The sequence below is a fragment of the Apium graveolens genome, chromosome 7 (genome assembly GCF_009905375.1).
Source record: "Apium graveolens cultivar Ventura chromosome 7, ASM990537v1, whole genome shotgun sequence".
NCBI classification, from domain to species: Eukaryota; Viridiplantae; Streptophyta; class Magnoliopsida; order Apiales; family Apiaceae; genus Apium; species Apium graveolens.
Window position 1 is genome coordinate 34,721,598 of NC_133653.1, and position 25,306 is coordinate 34,746,903.

Here is a 25,306-nt window from a genome sequence, read left to right on the forward strand (position 1 = left end):
ACACTCAAGTTCTTCAATAATTTCAGTTCCTCTTAGAGCTTCTACCAGCTTGAGCCTATCACTTAGGGAGTAACTGTCAAGATGTTGTATTATATACCTTGATAATTTATGAGTTTTGATATATAGAATCATACCATTTGGAGAAACTCTGCTCAACCCTTTGGCCTTTAGCTCATTAGAACTGTGCTCAAACATCTCAATTTTCTTGGCATATTTCATCTCATTTGCTTCCCTCTCAGCCTTTTCTCTAGCATATCTTTCATTCCTCTCTCTCAACCTTTCAGCTAACTCGGCCTTCCTCATCCTGGTAAAAGCATCATTTGCATTCCTCAAGTTGATTACCCTTTCAAGCTCTACGTGGAGTAATTTTCAATGACTTCTTTGTTGAGAAAATTTAAAGTGCCATCCTTAAAGTAAATTCTCACTTCTCCCAAAGATTATGTATTTTGCTAAAAAAATTAATTTTAATGTGAAACCAAAATTAGAAATTTGCTCTTTTATATTGAGACGATATTTATTACTTTGTTGCAAATGTAATTTTGATATATATATATATATATATATATATACAGTAAAAAAATTAAAAATAAAAAAAATCAAGAAAAAGGTTGAAATTATATGTAAATTGGTTAACATTATTATTCTTTACTAGCATTACATACAATATTGATTCCTTTTAATTATATATTTTTGACATTTTTCAGTACGTTTTGTGTAAGAAAATATCATGTTAAGTTAAGTTATTTCTGAAAATTGTTATTAAATTAAGCTTTATGTGTTTCTTAGAAAATAAATTTTAGACATTTTAATTGTCTGAAATACGAAAGATATATTTTATAAGGGAAAAAATACATTTCCCTGTACTTATTTGACTTTTTGAAAATATTTTTGAATATTTTTATACTTTTTTAATTTTCAAGATTTTTTTTTACCTATAAAGGAAGATTTTTCTGTGAAATGTTATAAATTTGTGATAAGAAATTCGCTATCCTTATGTTGGGAACATTTTTTCAGTATTTTTCATAAAAACAATTCATAATATCTTACGTTCTTGATAGCGATATGAGCGAATATCTTTCGATCCGAGAAAATATTTTCAAAAATAAAATTATTTTTTAATAGATAAATCAAATCTTACATTAAGAAATTTTGTTTTTTTATATAAAAATTGTTCTATATATCAGTTTTGGCCAATGTAATCATCTCTAATGAAAGTTATATGTTATTATATAATTTATTCATTTTTGCTGATTGATCAAATATTATAGTTGGCTCCAGATGTTATAATATACTCATTTCACTACCCAAAACCTGGGCTTCATTACGTACCCACACGCGTATTTGAGCAAGCAAGCCGGAGGGAAAAATCTCTTACTTGGAGCAAACTTTGCCTCCGGTTCTTTTGGTTACTATGAAAATATAGCTAAATTATATGTAAGAAAACATAAACTCTGTAAATATACAAGCCATGTTTCTCCAAAACCAGCGACAAGTAACCAATCAGTCACAAATACTGCAATTCTCAGCCAGAGTACTATAATTTACAAGTCTCCGTAATACAATTACCCGTTTGCAGGCTAGATTTTTTGTTCAAAGAACACATGTACAAGTACTATATTGTTAGATATATTTGATAATGTCATGCTTAATATGATTTGTGTTTAGTTTTCATATCTTACCTTACAGGACAAATCAATACTTAACTGAAAATCAGCACTTATACTGAAGACAGAACTTAAGATATCAGAACTTAAGTTATTAGAACTTAAGGTTCAGAAGATATTTATCAGGAGATAATATCAGGACTTAAGATGACTTTCAGATAAGGCAGGCGGTTGATTGAAAGGAAAGAAGATCGAGACTAAGACAGAAAGAATTATGCATGAAGAAGGAATTCTATGAAGAATAGAATAGTTGGAAGAAAAGATAACTGGTTGATATATTTTAGGAAGCAGAATTATATTCCATATCAATTAGAAGATTATCTTGTAACTGTGTAGTATATAAACACAGGCATAGAGTTTACACTATAAGTGTTACGATTATCGAAGTTATTATTCTTTGTAACTCTGGCAGCTCTCGTGATAATTTGTTCATCACTAAGAGAGGACAGTTCCATATTGTAACAGAGTTTATTGTGTTGAATAAAATCTATTTTCTGTTACTTGAGTTCTTATATTCGATTTGATTGTGCTAAACACTGTATTCAACCCCCTTCTACAGTGTGTTTGACCTAGTAAGTGGTATTAGAGCCTTCTGTTAACACACAAACAGTTTAAGATCCAAAATCAATCATGTCTGAAGAAGAAACTCCAACCAAGCCCACCAAAACTGAAGAACCTCCAAAAACCGTAACTCATAGTCGATATGAGACTATAAGAGTTCCCATGTTGAAACCTTCTGAGTATTCCATATGGAAAGTTAAGATGGCTATGTTTCTGGAAGCTACAGATCCAGAATATCTCGACAGGATTTATGAAGGACCACATATGCCAACCAAACTCTCTGTGGAAGTTGCAGGTCAGCCAGCAAAGTTTGTACCAAAGGAGAAAAGTGATTACACTACTGAAGATATCTCATCGATTGCAAAGGATGCAAAGGTAAGACACTTGCTGCATAGTGCCATTGATAATGTCATATCAAACAGGGTAATTAACTGCAAGACTGCAAAAGAGATATGGGATGCTTTGGAAATAAGATGTCAAGGAACTGATTTAATCAAAAAGAACAGGAAGACGATACTCACTCAAGAGTATGAGCACTTTGACTCAAAGCCTGATGAGTCATTACCTGATTTATATGTCAAATTTGTCAAACTCTTGAATGATTTATCACTAGTTGACAAAGAGTATGATATTGAAGATTCAAATCTTAAATTCCTGTTAGCTCTTCCTGAAAGATGGGATTTGAAGGCCACAATAATAAGAGACAACTATAATCTTGATGAAACAACTCTTGATGAAATTTATGGGATGCTCAAGACTCATGAACTTGAGATGGAACAAAGAAGCAAGAGGAATGGAAGAAAGTCAAGAACAGTTGCCTTTATGGCTGTGGAGGAAAGTCCCAAAGAAGCTGCCTCAAGGAAAGGCAAGGGAAAGGCTCTCATCACAAAGTCTGATACTGAGTCATCAAGTTCTGATAGTGATGATGACTCAGAAACTGAAAGTATACCTGAGATGGACCCTGATGAGGAGAAGATGAAGCTGTGTGCTCTTATGGTGAAAGGCATCACAAAGATTGCATACAGAAAATTCAGGAGAGGAAAGAAGTTTTCCAGGAAAGGTGCAAGTCCTGAAAAGAAAGGTTTCTGAAAATCTGAAGGCAAAGGAGGAAAGTCTGACAGAGGAGATTAATCAAATGTTAAATGCTACAACTGTGGTGAGAAAGGCCACATATCTCCAGATTGTAGAAAAGGGAAGAGTGACAAAGGCAAGGCTCTGTCACAAAGAATAAAAGCTGGTCAGATGCTTCAGATTCTTAGGATGAGGAAAACTATGCCTTGATGGCAAATGCTGATAGCAGTTCTGATACTGCTGACTTAAAGGTACCTCAAACTACTTATGCCTTTCATACTGATGATATTACTGAGTTAAGAAGATATCTTAAGACCATGTTCATTAGTTATAAAGATCAAACTTTAACATGTGAAAGATTAACTTCTGAAAATATTGCTTATAAAAAGAGGAATGATTATTTAGAAAAGGAGTTAGTCATGTTCCATCAAACTCAGAAAGATAGAGATGATGCCTTTTATGTTAGGGATGAAGTGTTAAAAATTAATGAATCTCTAAAAACTGAGTTAGAAAAGGTAAGAGAGATTATCAGGACTTGGACTAACTCTGGTAAAGCAACTCAGGATATTCTTAGTAGTGGAAACTGGAAAGAGGGCTTAGGTTATGGAGATGACAAGAACAGTAAGGGAACTGTAGAAACTGAGCCTAAAATTGTTAAAAAAACCAAAGGTAAATCCTGTTAAGTTTGTAACTGCAAAGTCTGATATTGTTAAATCAGAAGTTAAGGAGAAAGTAACTTCTAACAAACCCAAACAGGATAAGCCAACTGAAGTTAACATAGGCTTAATGACTAAGAAGCAGCTTAAGCATAAGCTGAAAGATGTTAAGAATGTAAACAAGGTAAAACCACCTAGGAAAAATAGGAATGGAAAGGAAGGTGTGAACAAAAGTAACAATTATAAGCCTGTTCCTAATGCTCCTAGAAAAACATGTCATAACTGTGGAAGTTCTAACCATCTGGCTTCTTTCTGCAGGAAGAATAAGAATATAAACTCCTTACCTTCAAAATCAGGAGTTAAGAGTCAGTCTGTTAGATATAAGCCACAAAATCCTTGTTTTCATTGTGGTAGTTTATGGCATTATATTTATACTTGTAAGGAATATCATAATTTGTACTATGATTATTATCAAATAAAACCTTCTGTAAAGAAAGTTAGCATTATTCATTCTAGTATAAGTTCTGATGCAAAGTCTGATATTGTAAATTCTGATAATAAAACTGTTAACATGAACTATGATGCTAAATCCGCTGCAAATGTTAACAAACTTAAAAAGGCCAAAGGATCCAAGCAAGTCTGGGTCCTTAAAACTAATCATTAGTGGTCTTTGTGATTGCAGGGCAATAGGAAGAACATCCTAGTTCTGGACAATGGATGTTCAGGACATATGACTGGAAATAAAGCCCTGCTATCAGACTTTGTGGAGAAAGATGGCCCATGTGTTTCTTATGGAGATGACAACATTGGAAAAACTCTGGGATATGGCAATATCAATCTTGGGAATGTCATCATTGAAAAAGTAGCTCTGGTCTCAGGACTTAAACACAATCTGCTGAGTGTGAGTCAAATCTGTGACAGAGGTTATCATGTGGATTTCTTTGAAGAACACTGTGAAGTTATAAGCAAATCTACAGGCAAAGTTGTTCTGAAAGGATACCGGCATGGTAACATTTATGAAGCCAAGCTTTCAACAAGTACTGATGGTTCTGCAATCTGTCTGTTGAGTAGAGCATCAATTGAAGAAAGCTGGGATTGGCACAAGAAACTCTCTCATTTAAATTTTAACAATATAAATGAACTAGTCAAGAAAGATCTAGTGAGAGGACTGGCAAAATCAGTATTTGCTCCTGATGGCCTTTGTGATTCATGTTAGAAGGAAAAACAAAGAAAATCTTCATTCAAGAGCAAGACTGAATCATCAATTCTTGAGCCTTATCACCTACTACATGTTGATCTATTTGGTCCAGTGAATGTCATGTCTATTGCAAAGAAGAAATATGATATGGTCATAGTGGATGAGTTCACCAGATACACATGGGTGTATTTTTTGCACACAAAAAGTGAAACTGCATCTATCTTGATTGATCATGTCAAGCAACTGGATAAATTGGTCAAAGATTCTGTGAAGATCATAAGGAGTGATAATGGCACTGAGTTCAAGAATTTGATTATGGAAGAGTTCTGCAAATACCATGGAATAAAGCAGGAATTTTCTGCTCCTGGAACTCCACAACAAAATGGAGTTGTTGAAAGAAAGAATAGAACTCTTATTGAAGCTGCACGAACTATGCTTGATGAAGCAAAGTTGCCAACCTACTTTTGGGCTGAAGCTGTGCAGACTGCTTATTTTACTCAGAATGCAACACTCATTAACAAGCATGGAAAAACACCATATGAGACGGTGAAGAAAAAGAAGCCAAATCTGAAGTATTTTCATGTATTTGGATGCAAGTGTTTTGTTCTTAAGACTCATCCCGAACAGCTATCCAAATTTGATCTAAAAGCTGATGAAGGAATTTGTAACACCCCCAGATCCGGGGTCGGGGATCCGGGTCGTCACGGTCTTTCTTTCCACAATATCACTTCACTTAATTAATAATAAATAACCTTATGCTGTGACCCCACACTAACACACACCACAACCCGTTATAGTCTCAGAGATGAAATTTAAATAAGTACAAGTCTTTGAATCCACAATTTAAAAGTTATTACAACCCAAAATGATTACTTGATAAATTTACAGTTAATTGCCATTATCTGCCACAAGTTATAATTATACATAATTGATTCTCAAAAGTAGATGGTCTGATCTACAATAGATCTACCTCTGCAGCTATAGCAGCTACAACATCAACGGGAAGACGCGGGACGCTTCCCACGCGCTTGCGCTGGGTCTGCTGGGGTCTGGCCATCTTTCCTAACTGTTGTTGTGTGATGAAGAAATAAAGCAAGGGTGAGCAGCAAGCCCACCAAAATAATATGTATAATGATTTACAATATATGAGCCTACTCATAATACTCATAAAAGTCTTGGTCAAAAGAAATGAACCAAGTTTGATATCTTAATGCGATGAAGTCGCAAAATATTCAGTATATATACATATATACTTTTCAAAATATTGGAAGTCCTCTTCCATGCATAATATACACAAAGTCCCAGTGTATAACTGTATATATAAAAAAAATATCGTTGCAAGGTGATCTCATATATCTAACCTTGTCTCAACGTTTTTCTGAAAATCTTTGTCATTCATAAGACAATTAATAATTAGATATAAGTTTAAAAGATGAGGTTACCAAATACCCCAATATACTTATATCTTTCCCAATACTACTTGAACTACCACCGTTCAAGTTATAATCAGTTTCAAAAGTTCATCACATAGATGAGACTACAAGACAAGATTTGAATAGATTCAATCTTTGAAATATTATTGAATGAAATAAAGTTACGAGATACTTTATTTAGTCCCGATATATATATATCCACATATATATATCTCTTAAACATTTCCTGGAACCTCTGTTATGTAAAGTATGAACAGAGTTTGAAACATCCAATGAATTTTGGAAAGGAAAAGAATTTTGGCATAAACCCGATATCTTGCTGATCAGGCAAAGATACCAATAAGTAACCTTTTCTACTAGTAGATGGACGAATTCCCCACTGGTCATCACCCTGGTCATAATTAAGACCTATGCTGGACTGCCACTCAGCCACCTATGCATTTGATGGACTCCCACTGAGCCACTTACACAATAATAGACCGTACCTCGGCCTGTCGCTTATGCCGACTCAATGAGAGGGGCTTACTTCCCGAACGTTGGGCAAGTAATCAATTCATTTACCAAATCTGCAACCTTGTTGCGAATATAAAATACACCACAGAGCCGGACTCCCCAGGTTTTTGAGCGAGTATTTAAATCCCCTTTAAAAAGGAAGATCTTAAATATAAAAATGAGTTTTGGGATCCGCTCTGACTTTTAAAAATCATTTTGAAGACTCGAAAACACTTTAAAGAGTGTTTGGAGTAAGACTGATTTAATGAAGTAAATCAGTCCCCAGAATATTAGAAAATATCTGAATATTATTAATTAAATAATATTCCCATAAAGAATAATCTTTATAAAAATAATTGAAGTAGAAGTATTAAATTTATACTTGAAACGAGTATTAAATAACCCAAGATATACTTATATGAAAGTATTATCTTTATTTGAATAATCGAAAATAAGTTTGATTATTTACACCTTATTCTTTAATAAAATAAAGAATATATCACAGCAAATAATCGGAGTCATAGATCCTCAAATGAATATTCAAATAATATTCAATAAATAAAATAAGCTGAGTCATAATACCTCGAATGAATATTATAAATAATATTCATTAAATAAAATAAAGGAGTCATACATCCTCAAATGAATATTCAAATAATATTCAATAAATAATATAAAAGAGTCATAAGCCCTCGAATGAATATTCAAATAATATTCAATAAATAAATAAAAGGAGTCATAAGTCCCCGAATGAATATTCAAATAATATTCATTTAAATAAATAAAAGGAGTCATAAGTCCTCGAATGAATATTCAAAATAATATTCATTTAAATAAATAAAAGGAGTCATAAGTCCTCGAATGAATATTCAAAATAATATTCATTAATAAAATAAAGTTTAAAGTTATCGAATAAACCTTATTCGATTAATAGTTTGGAAAACTATAACCATATATATATATATAAATATATATATATATATATCCATATCCATATATACAAGATTACTCGGGATCCTCGACTCCCGGTTTTAGAAAATATTTTCACCTTTGGGTCCCTATACTAAGGGTATATGCAAGATACAACTATCCTCTAGCATAGGTATTATCAAATAACCAACAGATATAAATTTCAAGAATATGAAACAGGCATGCATATATACCATATCACATGCTACAATATATCGCAAGAATTTGCTAATAACAATCATGCACTATCGCAAGATAATGCATATACATATATTTACATCACAACAACAGTTATAACTGGTAGAAAACTTGCCTGAGCGACTGGGGTTACGAATGGCTCGGGACGAGTCTGATAACCTATAAACAACAAGTAAGTTGGAATTAAACCAAAGTCACTTGTAAATCTATACTTTAACTAACTTAGACTCTAACGCTTATTCTGCGCTTACTGATTCGCTTAAGTCACTCGGGTACCCTCGGCTCCACCATTTTTAATAATTTAACCTTTACGAGTTTTAAAGCGATTCCTTCGCGAGTGACTTACCAACTGCCTAAAACACTTACCATAAATGTTTCATGCATTAATTAACCCTTTTTGGTCTTTAACCTACATTTCAAAGTAAGGCGAGGGAAAAAGTTTCGTTCGTGAAACGCCGTTACTTGAAACGGTCGTTTCTCCTAAACCGTAAATCGGAATCGAACGAACTACATATCAAAACGAAGCTCGTAACATGAGCTATCTAAACATGGCATTGGTCACAATTTAGCAGGGGGTTCTCGGGTCCTAATGCTATGCACAAAAACAGTCCAAAGAAAATCGGACGTTACGACGGCTATGTTTACGCGATTTCCCATTTTTTAAACTATCCACAATCAACACAAACCATCCTCAAATCCAACACACAACAAACACCCATCCTTATCACATCATAACAATCCCAACCAATTCAATTTTAATCAGTCATACATATGCTTAAACCTAACTTTAATCATACTTAAGTTTCTTTAAATCAAAACCACAAAATTACCATCTCATTTCACTACCATACCAAACCTCAAACTCTAATCATAACAATAAGATACCATAACATCCTACTCATCAAAATCACTTATAATATATATGAACCTAGGGTTTGAAAATGGTATACCTTCCTTGGAGTGGTGGGTTGAGCTAGGAAGCCTTAATAAGCTTGGAGAAGCCTTAGGGAAGCTTGGATCTTCAAGAAAAACTAGAAAAGTTCAAGTTAAAAACTTGAAAACACTATTCATTGTCTTCTTCATTGATTAAATGAAGAAGCTAGAGAAAGAATTAATGGCTTAAACTCATGATATAGCCATAACTAAGCATAAAGATGGTTAGGGAATTTTCTTACCAATTAAGGATGCTTGGATCTTGATTTTGGAAATTTTTTTCTTTGAAAAAGGCAAAAAGCCGAGAGCTAATATGAAGAACAATGCCTTGGCTGATTTTTTTGATTTTTGATGAAATGATTTGCTAGTTGGTTGGCTTGGTTTTGTTTTTGATTTAGCAAATTACCACCTTGCCCTTGAATTTGTGTGGTCCTAAATCAACCACACCTCCTTCCTTCCATGTCATGCTTATGTCACCCTTATGATGTCATCCTCCCTTCCTTGTCTCCTTTCTATTGGTTGGATGACATCACTCCCATTAATCCCTTTGATTAACTTCCTAATCGTTTGCCTAATGACCGCTGATCTGTTGTACGGTTCGCTTAACTTTCGTTCTCGTTTATCGTTTGAAGGATCATACCCGGGATCTTATTACTTAGGTTCCCTTAACCTTTCTCAATACATTATATTCCTTTTTATGATCCTCCATTATAATCCTTTAATTTAAATCCTTTTTATCCTGTTACCTCATACTCAATTCTCTCCGTATCTTGTGGATTTCCGGGAAAAACCAAAGTGTTCGGAATTGGATTCTGACGATCTTTACATACACTTATATACTTCATAGAGTACTAATAATATCCCAGAATATCCATAACAGAACCCCTACATAGTGTGGCATGAAAAGTTTTCTCATTCAGCAAAAACACTATTCATAAGGGTTTCAAAATTTCTCAAAAATTGGGGTTATTACAGTCTCCCCTCCTTAAAAGGATTCCGTCCCGGAATCAGATAGAAAACAAATGGGGATACTTTCTTAGCATTACACTTTCTAACTCTCGAGTCAATTTTCCACATTGTGGTTCTACCACCAAACTCTGCCTAGTTTGATAATCCTTCTCCTAAGCACTTGTTCCTTTTCACTCTATAACCCTTCCTGGTTGCTCCATATAGGTTACGTCGGGTTGCATATCTATGCGCTCATATGCCCCTATTTGACTGGCATCCGAATTACACTTCCTTAACATTGATACGTGGAACACGTTATGAACTTGCTACATATTCGGGGTTAGGGCTAGCTTATATGCTAACTTCCCAAACGTCTTAATATATCCAAGGGTCCAACAAATTGTAGACTTAGCTTTCCTTTCTTTCCGAACCTCATCAATCCTTTCCAAGGGATACCTATAACATTACTAGGTCCCCTATTTCATACTCTTTATCCTTTCGTGTCAAATCAACATACTTATCATGTCCATCTTGGGCTACTACCAGCCGTCCTCTGATTAGATCTATCATATCCTTGGTCCTTTGGACTACTGCGGGTCCGAGCATCTTGCGCTCTACAACTTCATCCTAACATAAGGGAGATCGAAATTGTCTTCCCTCAAGGATCTCATAAGGCGACATCTCGATAATGACATATGATCTATTGTCGTAAGATAACTCAATCCGAATTAAGTGATCATTCCAATTTCTTTCAAGTCTATTGCACAGACTCTCATCATAGCTTCCAATCATTAGAGCTCTTGCTCCTCAATACCCATTCTTTTCCAGTTCGTAATCGCTATCACCTTCCGTTCCTAATATTATACTGGTCATACTTTTGCTCGCTAGCGTTCTATAACCCTTTAATAACCACGTCAACCTTAGTATCACGAATGTATTCCCATTCCGCATACTACCACCACTTTATTACTCCTTTTTTTTTCAGCTGTTTCTATTTTCCAAAATTTGATCAATCAAATAGAAGTAAAGGAATTTGTTGAGAGATCACTATGATCATGAACACTTGTTATATCGCATAGTTAGTACAGAAGGTGGCCAGCCTTTAGTACTTGACAAGCAATTAAACAATAGCTGGTATCCTACTAGGCTTCTATCACACAGATAGATAGTCATTCGGCAATACCTCCCCTTTCTGGAAGGGTTGTTCTTCTCAGATTACATGAAATGAAAAGAAGAGAAAAGAACGAATTGAAAAGAATTGTATATTCATAAAAATTTTATTGCCATAAAATATCTGGCTTGGAATCTACCTCTGAACTATAGAGGTTTGTCATAGAAGAATAAAACATATATGTATTTATATCCGCATCAAGTATTATAGCATCGCATTTCACGTGCCTAAATATTTTCGCTATCCCGTCCATCATTCTATGGACCCATGCTCTTCCTCGAGCTTATACACAATTACCTTTGAAACTCCCTCGACATCGAAAATCGAATCTGGGATCTCATTCTAGACATCATCGTTACTTGAATTCTATGCTTGCACCGCAACCTTCCTTGTATAATAATACGACTCTCTATTGATAAGAAAGAATAATGATTCACTAGGTAGACACTCTACTTAATTAGTCTATCGATGATAACTTATACACTACCATGACCCGATTAGTGGTACTCAATCTCAACACCCATTCCAATACAACTCTCACGGTTGTAATCAGCTCATTACTCGCAGAATCATTGCTGCCTTACTAAGGTCCACCACTGACCTACTGTAGTCATTCATTTTCCATGAAGTCTTAATAACTAACCATACGGAGTCCATCCATCTCGTATCTAATTCTCCTAAGGAGTTAACATAACCACCAATCACAATTCATGAAGAACACTCCAAACTCTGACGTACTTTCATGACATGAAGCAGATAAAAGTGCAGAAGAGTTTCAATCAAAGCAACGATAGCAGGTTAATACCATTCTTAATCATACGCCCTAAATAGAAGAATTAACTCAAGGGTTCATCTAGTCCTTTTTGAAACATGGTCCTGGCTTATCTCAAGATAGGACCTTCTAAGATAGATAGCCCGTTCATGGCGATTACACGAATGAAACCTTTACCTACTACTATTACGGTTGGGTATTGCACCGTCATCAGAAGGAATGTCAATCTTCCAAACCATAATTCAACCTTCACATTTCTAACCATCATCACTGTATTCTTTTGGCACACGCGCCTATAATTATCCACTTACCTTTAAAGTGTCAGCCACCTCTTTGGCCTTTCCTGATAGTAAAATTTCCTTACAGTCAATGTCTTTTTAACCACCTCCAAATAAATTTTCTACCTTATTTCCGATCACTGCTTGAGTGAAGATGTTTTCCTTAATATCTGATGAGTAAAAAAAAAAATCGCCATTTTTCCATAAGTTATTGCCTCAGTCTTTAGAGGTTAATCACTGTCACGACTGACTCTCAATCATACTTTGAACATCTTTTATCCTAGGCCCTAATTGCCCTGAACAATTTCGACCATTACTGGTTCGATCCATACTTTCTCGTGGTTTAACACGTGCCCCACTTGGCAACATCATAATTACGTCATATTTCCTTTATCAACATTTCTATTCTTGAGAATTTCGAATATTACCTTTCTCCCTGTAAAACCTCTAAGGTTATCCTTCAATCGTTCCTCCTGTATTCCCTAGATACAGGGCATATCAAAATACCATTTACTAATACTAGAATCATTGTCTATATACTTTTGAAAAAAAAATTCTCCACTGATTCTTTAAAGGTTGTTATTACCTTAATCCTTTCCAATTCATACTGTCAAATTTCATATTATCCCTATTAAGGGTGAAATGCCAACCTTTATGCATTCCCCTAGGATTCATTTTAAGTTACCGATGTTCTATCCTTAATTCCACCTTTGAAAAGGTACATGCATCCATCCATGGATAAATAAAGTCATATATCCCTGATAAGGGTATCTTATTCAACATTCCCCATCTCGATAGTCTATACCTCACTTCATAATAGCATCCTTATTAAAATCGAGGTCAATCCATATGGCCTCCAAAAGATAACAATGGTCATCCGCTTGTCTTGCCTAATTTGGTAACGATAACAAGGATGTTCTGGAAGATATTGGTCGTGTTCAACGTGAACTTCTTCTTAATAATTCCTTATTTACTTTTGTTGTTTCTCAACAGTCACCTCAATGTTGGGATATCTCTCATATCTGGCGTCTCCCTTTCTGGGTATCAAGCCACCGCTCTTACACTTCACATTCTTGAAGGTCACTTCCTTCATCCAATTTTCCTAGTTTCTTACTTTCTTGTCTCCTCAGTCTATTCGCGTCTCATTGTCTATCCTTCGAATTATCTCAAGGTTTCCTCGAATCTTTCCAACTTACAGGGGATAAAATATATGTATCTCTTATACCTTCAACCATCAATTTAACTCATGGTGAATCACTCTCATCCGGACGATTACATACTTTTCTATTTCTATTTCTACGAGTCTTTAGGGTTTCCTCATACCCAACTCCTTTATCATTCCTCAAACTCTCTTGCCTTTATATTCCTTTCCACTTCATTTTCCTTTTTATTTTCCTTTCTCTTATCGTTATTTCATGAACCAACACAACATAAGCATTGATTTCAAACATCCCGTCATTCTGGATTCGTGTCTTCAGAACGAATCTTGACAACTTTTACAACTTAGATTCATAATTCATCATACTCGTCTGCCTTTGTTCTGACTCTAAAGCTTTTACACTATCTCCATAACCTTGGGAATTACTTTCCCGAAAACAATTGACTGAACTTTAATCAGTTTATTCTAACCTCTGGCTCCGTGCCTTTCTTGGTCTTTCACCAGTAGTGGCCCTTCTCTTAGGAGGGTAAGTGACAAAAATAGTCTTTTGTGATCCGTCCATCATTTAGAATCTAAAATGATTCCTATATTTCCTTTAGCCAGGCCCTTGCCTCGACTGGGTCAGCTTGTTCCTTGGAACTCTAAGAGCTTAGCGACTTAAAGAACCTGAAAGAATTTCTCACCGTATTGTTTCCTCAAGGTGGTGGTTGGGAATAATAGTCTAAGTTCTTTTTAGACAGGTCCATGAATTGCCGTATAGGAGTACCGTCTTGGGTCTCCTTATCTCGCTCGACTTTTGTTTCCTCAGTCTAAATGTTTCTTCCTACTCCCCATACTTGGAGTCATCTTTTAATTTAAAATCTTCATTTTCCACTTTATTATTTTCCGGGTTCTTTATATCTTAATTGCGACGTCCCTGATTATCACGTTCAGGGTTTGCTCTAAATCTTATTCCTCAAACTAGCTTTCATCTAAGATTTCATCTTTAGGCTCTTGAACATTTGGAACCCAATTTCTATAGGAATACCTCATTATTCCTTTATCATCTTTCTCGGTATTAATCTCATATCTATTTGTTGGCTCTCTGCCTTCATTCATCACTTTTACTGGCACAATATTTTCTTTTCCAATAATTCGGGCTGTATTGCAATCTCAAACAGCTTTTCGGTACCGGCTCCGGTTACCTTCACTTCTATTTCCATTTTCTCAAAATCTTTTATAAACTCCCCAAAAGACATTATCATCTTGAGTCTCTCCATTTTACTAAGGGCATCAGCCACCACATTGGCTTTCCCCCGAATGATAAAGAATCTCATAATCGTAATCCTTGATTAGCTCTAACCGCCTCCTCTGGCGTATGTTGAGCTCTTTCTACGCAAAAATGTACTAGAGCTCCTATGGTTTGTGTAAATCTTGCACTTCTCTCCATACAAGTAGTGCCTCCAATCTTTAGGGAAAAACTATTGCCACGAGCCCAAGCTCATGGGTGGGGATATCGAATTTTATACTTCCTTAATTATCTTGACGCAGACGCGATTATCTTGCTGTGCTATATAAGAAGCACCCTAATTCCTTATGCGAAGCGTCACTTACAAATCACAAAATCTCCTTTTCCATCCGGCAACGCCATCATAGGGGCCGTCACCAATCTTTGCTTCAGTTCTTAAAATCTTTTCTCGTATTTCTCTGTCCATTCGAACTTCTCAGTCTTACGAGTAAGCCGCGTTAAAGGGGCTACTATCTTTACAACTTGAACGAACCTCCGGTAGTGACCGGCCAATCCTACCTCTGGTAGTTTCCCTAACCATGGTCATCAATTCCTCAGTGGTCCTTTATTCATTCTTGTCAGGATCCTCCATGGGATCCTCCTCAATAACTATCCCTTCTAGGACAACATCATCAACCGCTACATCCTCACTATCAACATCATCCGGTCCTGCATTAGGACACTCTATCGGATCCGCAATCCGATCTCCAATTAGTAATAAAATATCATCGCGATGTTGCTCCTCAACCTCAGGGTTCGGAGTCCCGCTACCATATACGATAACGAACTACGCTCCTATCACGATATTTATAAGGGTTCCCATAAGGGTTTTAACTGTCAGTGCTACGTTAGGTAGCCCGACTATGAACTTGGCAAGAGTTCTTATTATCTTAGTTAACTTATTATCTTAACGTCCCATCATCTCTGAGGTTTATAACGCTTAGCTCTGATACCATTTCTGTAACACCCCCAGATCCGGGGTCGGGGATCCGGGTCGTCACGGTCTTTCTTTCCACAATATCACTTCACTTAATTAATAATAAATAACCTTATGCTGTGACCCCACACTAACACACACCACAACCCGTTATAGTCTCAGAGATGAAATTTAAATAAGTACAAGTCTTTGAATCCACAATTTAAAAGTTATTACAACCCAAAATGATTACTTGATAAATTTACAGTTAATTGCCATTATCTGCCACAAGTTATAATTATACATAATTGATTCTCAAAAGTAGATGGTCTGATCTACAATAGATCTACCTCTGCAGCTATAGCAGCTACAACATCAACGGGAAGACGCGGGACGCTTCCCACGCGCTTGCGCTGGGTCTGCTGGGGTCTGGCCATCTTTCCTAACTGTTGTTGTGTGATGAAGAAATAAAGCAAGGGTGAGCAGCAAGCCCACCAAAATAATATATATAATGATTTACAATATATGAGCCTACTCATAATACTCATAAAAGTCTTGGTCAAAAGAAATGAACCAAGTTTGATATCTTAATGCGATGAAGTCGCAAAATATTCAGTATATATACATATATACTTTTCAAAATATTGGAAGTCCTCTTCCATGCATAATATACACAAAGTCCCAGTGTATAACTGTATATATAAAAAAAATATCGTTGCAAGGTGATCTCATATATCTAACCTTGTCTCAACGTTTTTCTGAAAATCTTTGTCATTCATAAGACAATTAATAATTAGATATAAGTTTAAAAGATGAGGTTACCAAATACCCCAATATACTTATATCTTTCCCAATACTACTTGAACTACCACCGTTCAAGTTATAATCAGTTTCAAAAGTTCATCACATAGATGAGACTACAAGACAAGATTTGAATAGATTCAATCTTTGAAATATTATTGAATGAAATAAAGTTACGAGATACTTTATTTAGTCCCGATATATATATATCCACATATATATATCTCTTAAACATTTCCTGGAACCTCTGTTATGTAAAGTATGAACAGAGTTTGAAACATCCAATGAATTTTGGAAAGGAAAAGAATTTTGGCATAAACCCGATATCTTGCTGATCAGGCAAAGATACCAATAAGTAAACTTTTCTACTAGTAGATGGACGAATTCCCCACTGGTCATCACCCTGGTCATAATTAAGACCTATGCTGGACTGCCACTCAGCCACCTATGCATTTGATGGACTCCCACTGAGCCACTTACACAATAATAGACCGTACCTCGGCCTGTCGCTTATGCCGACTCAATGAGAGGGGCTTACTTCCCGAACGTTGGGCAAGTAATCAATTCATTTACCAAATCTGCAACCTTGTTGCGAATATAAAATACACCACAGAGCCGGACTCCCCAGGTTTTTGAGCGAGTATTTAAATCCCCTTTAAAAAGGAAGATCTTAAATATAAAAATGAGTTTTGGGATCCGCTCTGACTTTTAAAAATCATTTTGAAGACTCGAAAACACTTTAAAGAGTGTTTGGAGTAAGACTGATTTAATGAAGTAAATCAGTCCCCAGAATATTAGAAAATATCTGAATATTATTAATTAAATAATATTCCCATAAAGAATAATCTTTATAAAAATAATTGAAGTAGAAGTATTAAATTTATACTTGAAACGAGTATTAAATAACCCAAGATATACTTATATGAAAGTATTATCTTTATTTGAATAATCGAAAATAAGTTTGATTATTTACACCTTATTCTTTAATAAAATAAAGAATATATCACAGCAAATAATCGGAGTCATAGATCCTCAAATGAATATTCAAATAATATTCAATAAATAAAATAAGCTGAGTCATAATACCTCGAATGAATATTATAAATAATATTCATTAAATAAAATAAAGGAGTCATACATCCTCAAATGAATATTCAAATAATATTCAATAAATAATATAAAAGAGTCATAAGCCCTCGAATGAATATTCAAATAATATTCAATAAATAAATAAAAGGAGTCATAAGTCCCCGAATGAATATTCAAAATAATATTCATTTAAATAAATAAAAGGAGTCATAAGTCCTCGAATGAATATTCAAAATAATATTCATTTAAATAAATAAAAGGAGTCATAAGTCCTCGAATGAATATTCAAAATAATATTCATTAATAAAATAAAGTTTAAAGTTATCGAATAAACCTTATTCGATTAATAGTTTGGAAAACTATAACCATATATATATAAATATATATATATATATATCCATATCCATATATACAAGATTACTCGGGATCCTCGACTCCCGGTTTTAGAAAATATTTTCACCTTTGGGTCCCTATACTAAGGGTATATGCAAGATACAACTATCCTCTAGCATATGTATTATCAAATAACCAACAGATATAAATTTCAAGAATATGAAACAGGCATGCATATATACCATATCACATGCTACAATATATCGCAAGAATTTGCTAATAACAATCATGCACTATCGCAAGATAATGCATATACATATATTTACATCACAACAACAGTTATAACTGGTAGAAAACTTGCCTGAGCGACTGGGGTTACGAATGGCTCGGGACGAGTCTGATAACCTATAAACAACAAGTAAGTTGGAATTAAACCAAAGTCACTTGTAAATCTATACTTTAACTAACTTAGACTCTAACGCTTATTCTGCGCTTACTGATTCGCTTAAGTCACTCGGGTACCCTCGGCTCCACCATTTTTAATAATTTAACCTTTACGAGTTTTAAAGCGATTCCTTCGCGAGTGACTTACCAACTGCCTAAAACACTTACCATAAATGTTTCATGCATTAATTAACCCTTTTTGGTCTTTAACCTACATTTCAAAGTAAGGCGAGGGAAAAAGTTTCGTTCGTGAAACGCCGTTACTTGAAACGGTCGTTTCTCCTAAACCGTAAATCGGAATCGAACGAACTACATATCAAAACGAAGCTCGTAACATGAGCTATCTAAACATGGCAGTGGTCACAATTTAGCAGGGGGTTCTCGGGTCCTAATGCTATGCACAAAAACAGTCCAAAGAAAATCGGACGTTACGACGGCTATGTTTACGCGATTTCCCATTTTTTAAACTATCCACAATCAACACAAACCATCCTCAAATCCAACACACAACAAACACCCATCCTTATCACATCATAACAATCCCAACCAATTCAATTTTAATCATTCATACATATGCTTAAACCTAACTTTAATCATACTTAAGTTTCTTTAAATCAAAACCACAAAATTACCATCTCATTTCACTACCATACCAAACCTCAAACTCTAATCATAACAATAAGATACCATAACATCCTACTCATCAAAATCACTTATAATATATATGAACCTAGGGTTTGAAAATGGTATACCTTCCTTGGAGTGGTGGGTTGAGCTAGGAAGCCTTAATAAGCTTGGAGAAGCCTTAGGGAAGCTTGGATCTTCAAGAAAAACAAGAAAAGTTCAAGTTAAAAACTTGAAAACACTATTCATTGTCTTCTTCATTGATTAAATGAAGAAGCTAGAGAAAGAATTAATGGCTTAAACTCATGATATAGCCATAACTAAGCATAAAGATGGTTAGGGAATTTTCTTACCAATTAAGGATGCTTGGATCTTGATTTTGGAAATTTTTTTCTTTGAAAAAGGCAAAAAGCCGAGAGCTAATATGAAGAACAATGCCTTGGCTGATTTTTTTGATTTTTGATGAAATGATTTGCTAGTTGGTTGGCTTGGTTTTGTTTTTGATTTAGCAAATTACCACCTTGCCCTTGAATTTGTGTGGTCCTAAATCAACCACACCTCCTTCCTTCCATGTCATGCTTATGTCACCCTTATGATGTCATCCTCCCTTCCTTGTCTCCTTTCTATTGGTTGGATGACATCACTCCCATTAATCCCTTTGATTAACTTCCTAATCGTTTGCCTAATGACCGCTGATCTGTTGTACGGTTCGCTTAACTTTCGTTCTCGTTTATCGTTTGAAGGATCATACCCGGGATCTTATTACTTAGGTTCCCTTAACCTTTCTCAATACATTATATTCCTTTTTATGATCCTCCATTATAATCCTTTAATTTAAATCCTTTTTATCCTGTTACCTCATACTCAATTCTCTCCGTATCTTGTGGATTTCCGGGAAAAACCAAAGTGTTCGGAATTGGATTCTGACGATCTTTACATACACTTATATACTTCATAGAGTACTAATAATATCCCAGAATATCCATAACAGAACCCCTACATAGTGTGGCATGAAAAGTTTTCTCATTCAGCAAAAACACTATTCATAAGGGTTTCAAAATTTCTCAAAAATTGGGGTTATTACAGAATTTTTGTTGGATATCCACTTTCTATAAAAGCCTTCAGAGTCTATAATTTAAGAACAAGGGTTGTCATGGAATCTATCAATGTCTCTTTTGATGATAAGAAGATTACTGGACTTGAAGATTTCAATGATCATGATCAGCCGAGATTCGAAAATGAAGTTTTAAATTCTGATTCTGTAAATCTTGATACTGCAAACTCTGATAGATTAAACTCTGATGTTATTGAAACTGTGGTGACTACGCCTAAGGAAAATGCACCTGTGCAGGGGGAGCATACTGAAGAACCAACCACATCTCAGAACCTATAACAGGCTCTTCAAGTTCTGATGGGCCAAGTTCTGATAATTCTGGAAACTCATGTTCTGATATTTCTGGAAACTCAAATAAAGAAGGATCCAAATCAGAGAGCATAATTTCAGGGGGAGCATCAGAAAATGTTGATGGAGATAGCATGGATCATGAGGGAGCATCCAGTTCTAGAGAAAATCTTCCATCTGCAAGGAAGTGGACTAAAGCACATACACCTGACTTAATTATTGGAAATCCTGATACAGGTGTCAGAACTAGAACAGCTACATCAAATGAATGTCTTTATCATTCTTTTCTCTCTCAGACTGAACCAAAGAAAGTGGAAGAAGCTCTTCAAGATGTTGATTGGGTGCAAGAAATGCAGGAAGAGTTAAATGAATTTGAAAGAAATAAAGTCTGGACCCTAGTGCCAAGACCAAGGAAAAAATCAGTTGTTGGTACAAAATGGGTGTTCAGAAACAAAACTGACAGTGACGGCATAATTACAAGGAACAAAGCAAGGCTGGTTGCAAAAGGTTACTCTCAACAGGAGGGAATTAATTATGATGAAACGTTTGCACCAGTTGCTAGATTGGAAGCCATAAGGATATTTTTGGCTTATGCTGCTCACAAGAAGTTTAAAGTCTTTCAAATGGATGTGAAAAGTGCTTTTCTTAATGTAGAATTGGAAGAGGAAGTATATGTTGAACAACCTCTAGGCTTTGTAGATGCCAAATTTCCCAATCATGTCTACATGCTTGATAAAGCACTTTATGGCCTTAAGTAAGCTCCAAGAGCATGGTATGAGACTTTAGCTCAGTTTCTTCTGGAAAGTGGATTTAATAGAGGAAATATTGACAAAACACTGTTCTACCTCAACCATGGAAAGGACTTACTTTTGGAGCAAATATATGTTGATGATATCATTTTTGGTTCTACAAATGACAAACTTTGTAAGAAGTTTGCCAAACTAATGCAGTCAAGATATCAAATGAGTATGATTGGAGAACTTAACTATTTTCTGGGCCTTCAAGTCAAGCAGAATGAAGAAGGAACTTTTATTTGTCAATCAAATTACACCAGAAACTTGTTGAAGAAATTTGGAATGCAGGATTGTTCAAGTGCATCCACTCCTATGGCCACTGCAACTAAGTTGGATAAGGATACTGGTAATCAGTAGATATTACTGATTACAGAGGTATGATTGGCTCACTACTCTATCTAACTGCAAGTAGACCTGATATCATGTATGCTACCTGTCTTTGTGCAAGATTTCAAGCAGATCCAAGAGAACCTCACTTAACAGCTGTGAAAAGAATTTTCAAGTACCTTAAGGGTACAGCTGATCTGGGATTGTGGTATCCTAGAGAATCAGACTTTAAGCTAATAGGTTACTCAGATGCAGATTTTGCAGGATGCAAAATTGACAGGAAAAGCACAAGTGGAAGCTGCCAATTTCTTGGAGGCATATTGGTTTCTTGGTTCAGCAAGAAACATAAGTCAATTTCCATATCAACTGCAGAAGCAGAATACATTGCTGCAGGATGCTGTTGTGCACAGATTCTTTGGATGAAGAATCAGTTACTGGATTATGGGTTAGAATTTTCTAAAATCTCTATTTACTGTGATAATCAAAGTGCTATTGTTATGACAAGTAATCCAGTTCAGCACTCAATGACAAAGTACATCAACATAAGGTACCATTTCATAAGGGAACATGTGGATGAAGGTACAGTAGAATTGCATTTTGTTCCCACAGATCAACAACTAGCAGATATCTTCACAAAACCACTGTGTGAAGCTACTTTTACAAGATTGGTAAATAAACTTGGAATGGTTTTAGGTTCTTTCTCTAAATCTGCTTAGTTTATGTTCTGATACATCAGATTTTATGATCAGTATTTACAGATATTACTATCTTTGTGTATTTTGTGCTTAAATTAAAAATTGCTTAAGTGCTGATTGTTGTCTGATGTGAATTTCTAAACTCTGACAGTGATATGAATGTTTCTGTGACTATTCAATCCAATGAAGATAACTGTGCTAGATGCTGACCTAATAGTCTTTAATATACTAAGGATCCCATATTTGAAGTAATTGTTATGTGGAAATCTTTTAACACAAGCAAATTCTGATATTCAGCTTAGTTGAAGTTTACTTTGTGTATCTTATTACTAAGTCAAAAAACTAGAATAATGCTTCTTATCTGTTAAGTTCTGATGTTAGTAAATCTGGTGGATGTACTAAGTGCTGATAAGCCTCACTTATCAAAAGAAAAAGAAAAGAAAAGTAATAAAAATCAGGTACTCCTTTGAGATCTAGAGTAAAAATGTGGAAGGGAAGACCCAAGTGCATTGCTGGTATTAAGTAATATGCATTAGAAAAGCAAAATAAAATTTTCTTGGTGACTTTTCACACTCTATGATTACTGGAGAATTACTCTGATGACAGCATAAATTCTAATAAGCAGTCGTGACTCACTTACACTGAGAATCCACTGTAAAATAGAATTTCAAAAGATGCATAAAATGAGCACAAAATAGTTGAGGTGGACTCATGCCTGAACTCATTCTAAAGTAAACTTCAGAATAATGACAGATTTTGAGCAAACTTCTTAGTTATGCCTTATTTATAAGATGTACTGAAGTGAATCAGACTTTAATCTTTGTCTGATATTTAGCTTAATGCACACACTTACACTCCATATGAATGATGAAAATTATTGTGGTGATCAACGTTGTTTTAGATGAATAGTCTATGTTTCAGTTTTCATAAATTCTGAGGACAAGTTATGATGGAAGTTCTGATGATTAAGTTTTGATGAAACCATATCAGTATTTGTGTGTAGAATTACAGGAATACACATTTACTTTTCGAGTTAAGGAGCCATATTCAGATGACTTAAATCCTGATAATAATCAAGTTTTGATGCTTACGTGACAGTATTTATTTACTTGGTTTATTTTTGGTCATTACTTGAATGATAATATTTTTACAGAATATTGGTTAATGTGAGATAAACAGTCATAATCATTATGGGTTAGTAGTTAACGTGTGTGTCCTGAAAAACTGCATGTGCACGGTAATTATTACTCATTTTACGTGCCCATTAACTCTCATTCTAACCGTTTACTGACTGTTCACATGGTTCCAGGTGTAAAGTGTATCCCATGCTTCAAAAATATGACTGTTGAGTGGAGAGAGTATATATATGAGAGATAAAAGATTTTCTAATCTTTTCCTTACTTTTCTATTCTAAATCTCTTTTACTTTCTCTCTCTCTCTCTCTCTTTTATTTTTTGAAGCTGTTTTTCTCTCAGGACTTTTTACAAACACTTTGCAAACATTCTCTTATTCACTTAATTTCTTACAGAGATGGCACCAAAAGACATAATTTTTGAGGGAGCTAAGTTTGTTCCTAATAACTTCTCCGCTATTCTTAGCAAGTCTGAAGCCCCATCAGAACTTCACTTCATTCAGGACTTTCTTGTTAGTTCTGATATTGGGTACGCTCTGACCGAACCGGAAGCAGTCTCTGGTACTCAAGTACTGGAGTTCTGGAGAAGCGGAGTATATGATGATGGTGGTGCTCAAGGGTCCGAAAGTATTATTTTTTCATCAGGGGAGGATGAGTATGTTGTGATATTGGCTACGGTCTGACAAGCACTGCAGCTGCCTGAGAACTGTGTTTATTCTACTGTTGAAGAGCCAGTTCTTCAAAACATGATGGCCAGTCTGGGGTATGAGAGGACATTGGCAAAGCTGGGTCAGTTGAAGAGATCTTTCATAAGGAGGGAATGGAGTTTCTTCTTTGACTGCATAACCAAGGCTTTTGCAAACAAATGCTCTAATTTTGATGCAATCCCCAGATTCAGCCAACAAATCGGGTATGCTCTCATAAATCAAACTGATTTTGATTATGCAAGTGTTGTCTTAGGTTTTATTGGGGATAGAATGACATAAGATAGAAATACTGTTTATTTTGCTCGATTCTGTCATCTTATCTATAGTTTTTGTTGTGATAATAAGCCCCAATCTGCTAGTGAATTAATTTCATCATTCAGACTAGCTAAAAGAGCTTTTAATGACTTATTATCTACTGATAATAAGAAGGTTGTGTTAAGACCCCTCCTAGTTCCTTTATCTGTAAAACAAGCCTTAATAACCTACGATCCAGTTAAATATACTGAATTATATCCTGATGTCCAACCATCAGAACCTCATCCATCAGCACCTACCACCTCTACACAAACACCTCAAACGTCTCAACCTCAACCTTCAGATCCTACAGTGCAGCCTTCATCTTCCAAACCCAAGAGGACTAAGAAAGTACCTCAGACTCAACAGAAGAGAAGGAGAATTATTCTGCGAGATGAATCAGATGCTGAGGAACAGGTTCCTATATCAGAACCTGTTTTTGTAGAAGCTGAGAAGGATTCTTCTCAGAAAAATACTGTAACTGGGAGTTCTAGGCCCCTCAAAAGGCTTAAAAAATTAAATTCTGATGATAAAACTCCTACAGTGTCTCCACCTTTGAGGAAATTAAAGAAACAGAGAGCTCATAGGGACATAGTTGAGTCAGATTCAGATGTAGTGGAAGTAGCTAAGGAAGGGGATCAGGAATCTCTAATCTCAACAAAACCAGTTGTTATTGAATTACTTCCTTCTGCATAAACATAAACTTCACAACCAGAAACTGCTCAAGCTAAGATTCCTAAACCTTCTATGTCACCTATAGTTGATCCAGTACATACTGAAGAACCAGGTACACGTGCTGAAATTGATATTCATAACCTGACTGTAATAACCCCAATTTTTGAGAAATTTTGAAACCCTTATGAATAGTGTTTTTGCTGAACGAGAAAACTTTTCATGCCACGCTATGTAGGGGTTCTGTTATTGATCTTATGGGATATTATTAGTACTCTATGTGGTATATAAGTGTATGTAAAGATC

General features: G+C 35.2%; 1 pseudogene; it reads left to right on the forward strand.

Moving 5' to 3' along the window:
* The first annotated feature begins 1,296 nt into the window (after nucleotides 1-1,296).
* LOC141673491 (GDSL esterase/lipase At5g22810-like) overlaps nucleotides 1,297-25,306 on the forward strand; it is a 37,987-nt pseudogene continuing 13,977 nt past the window's right edge.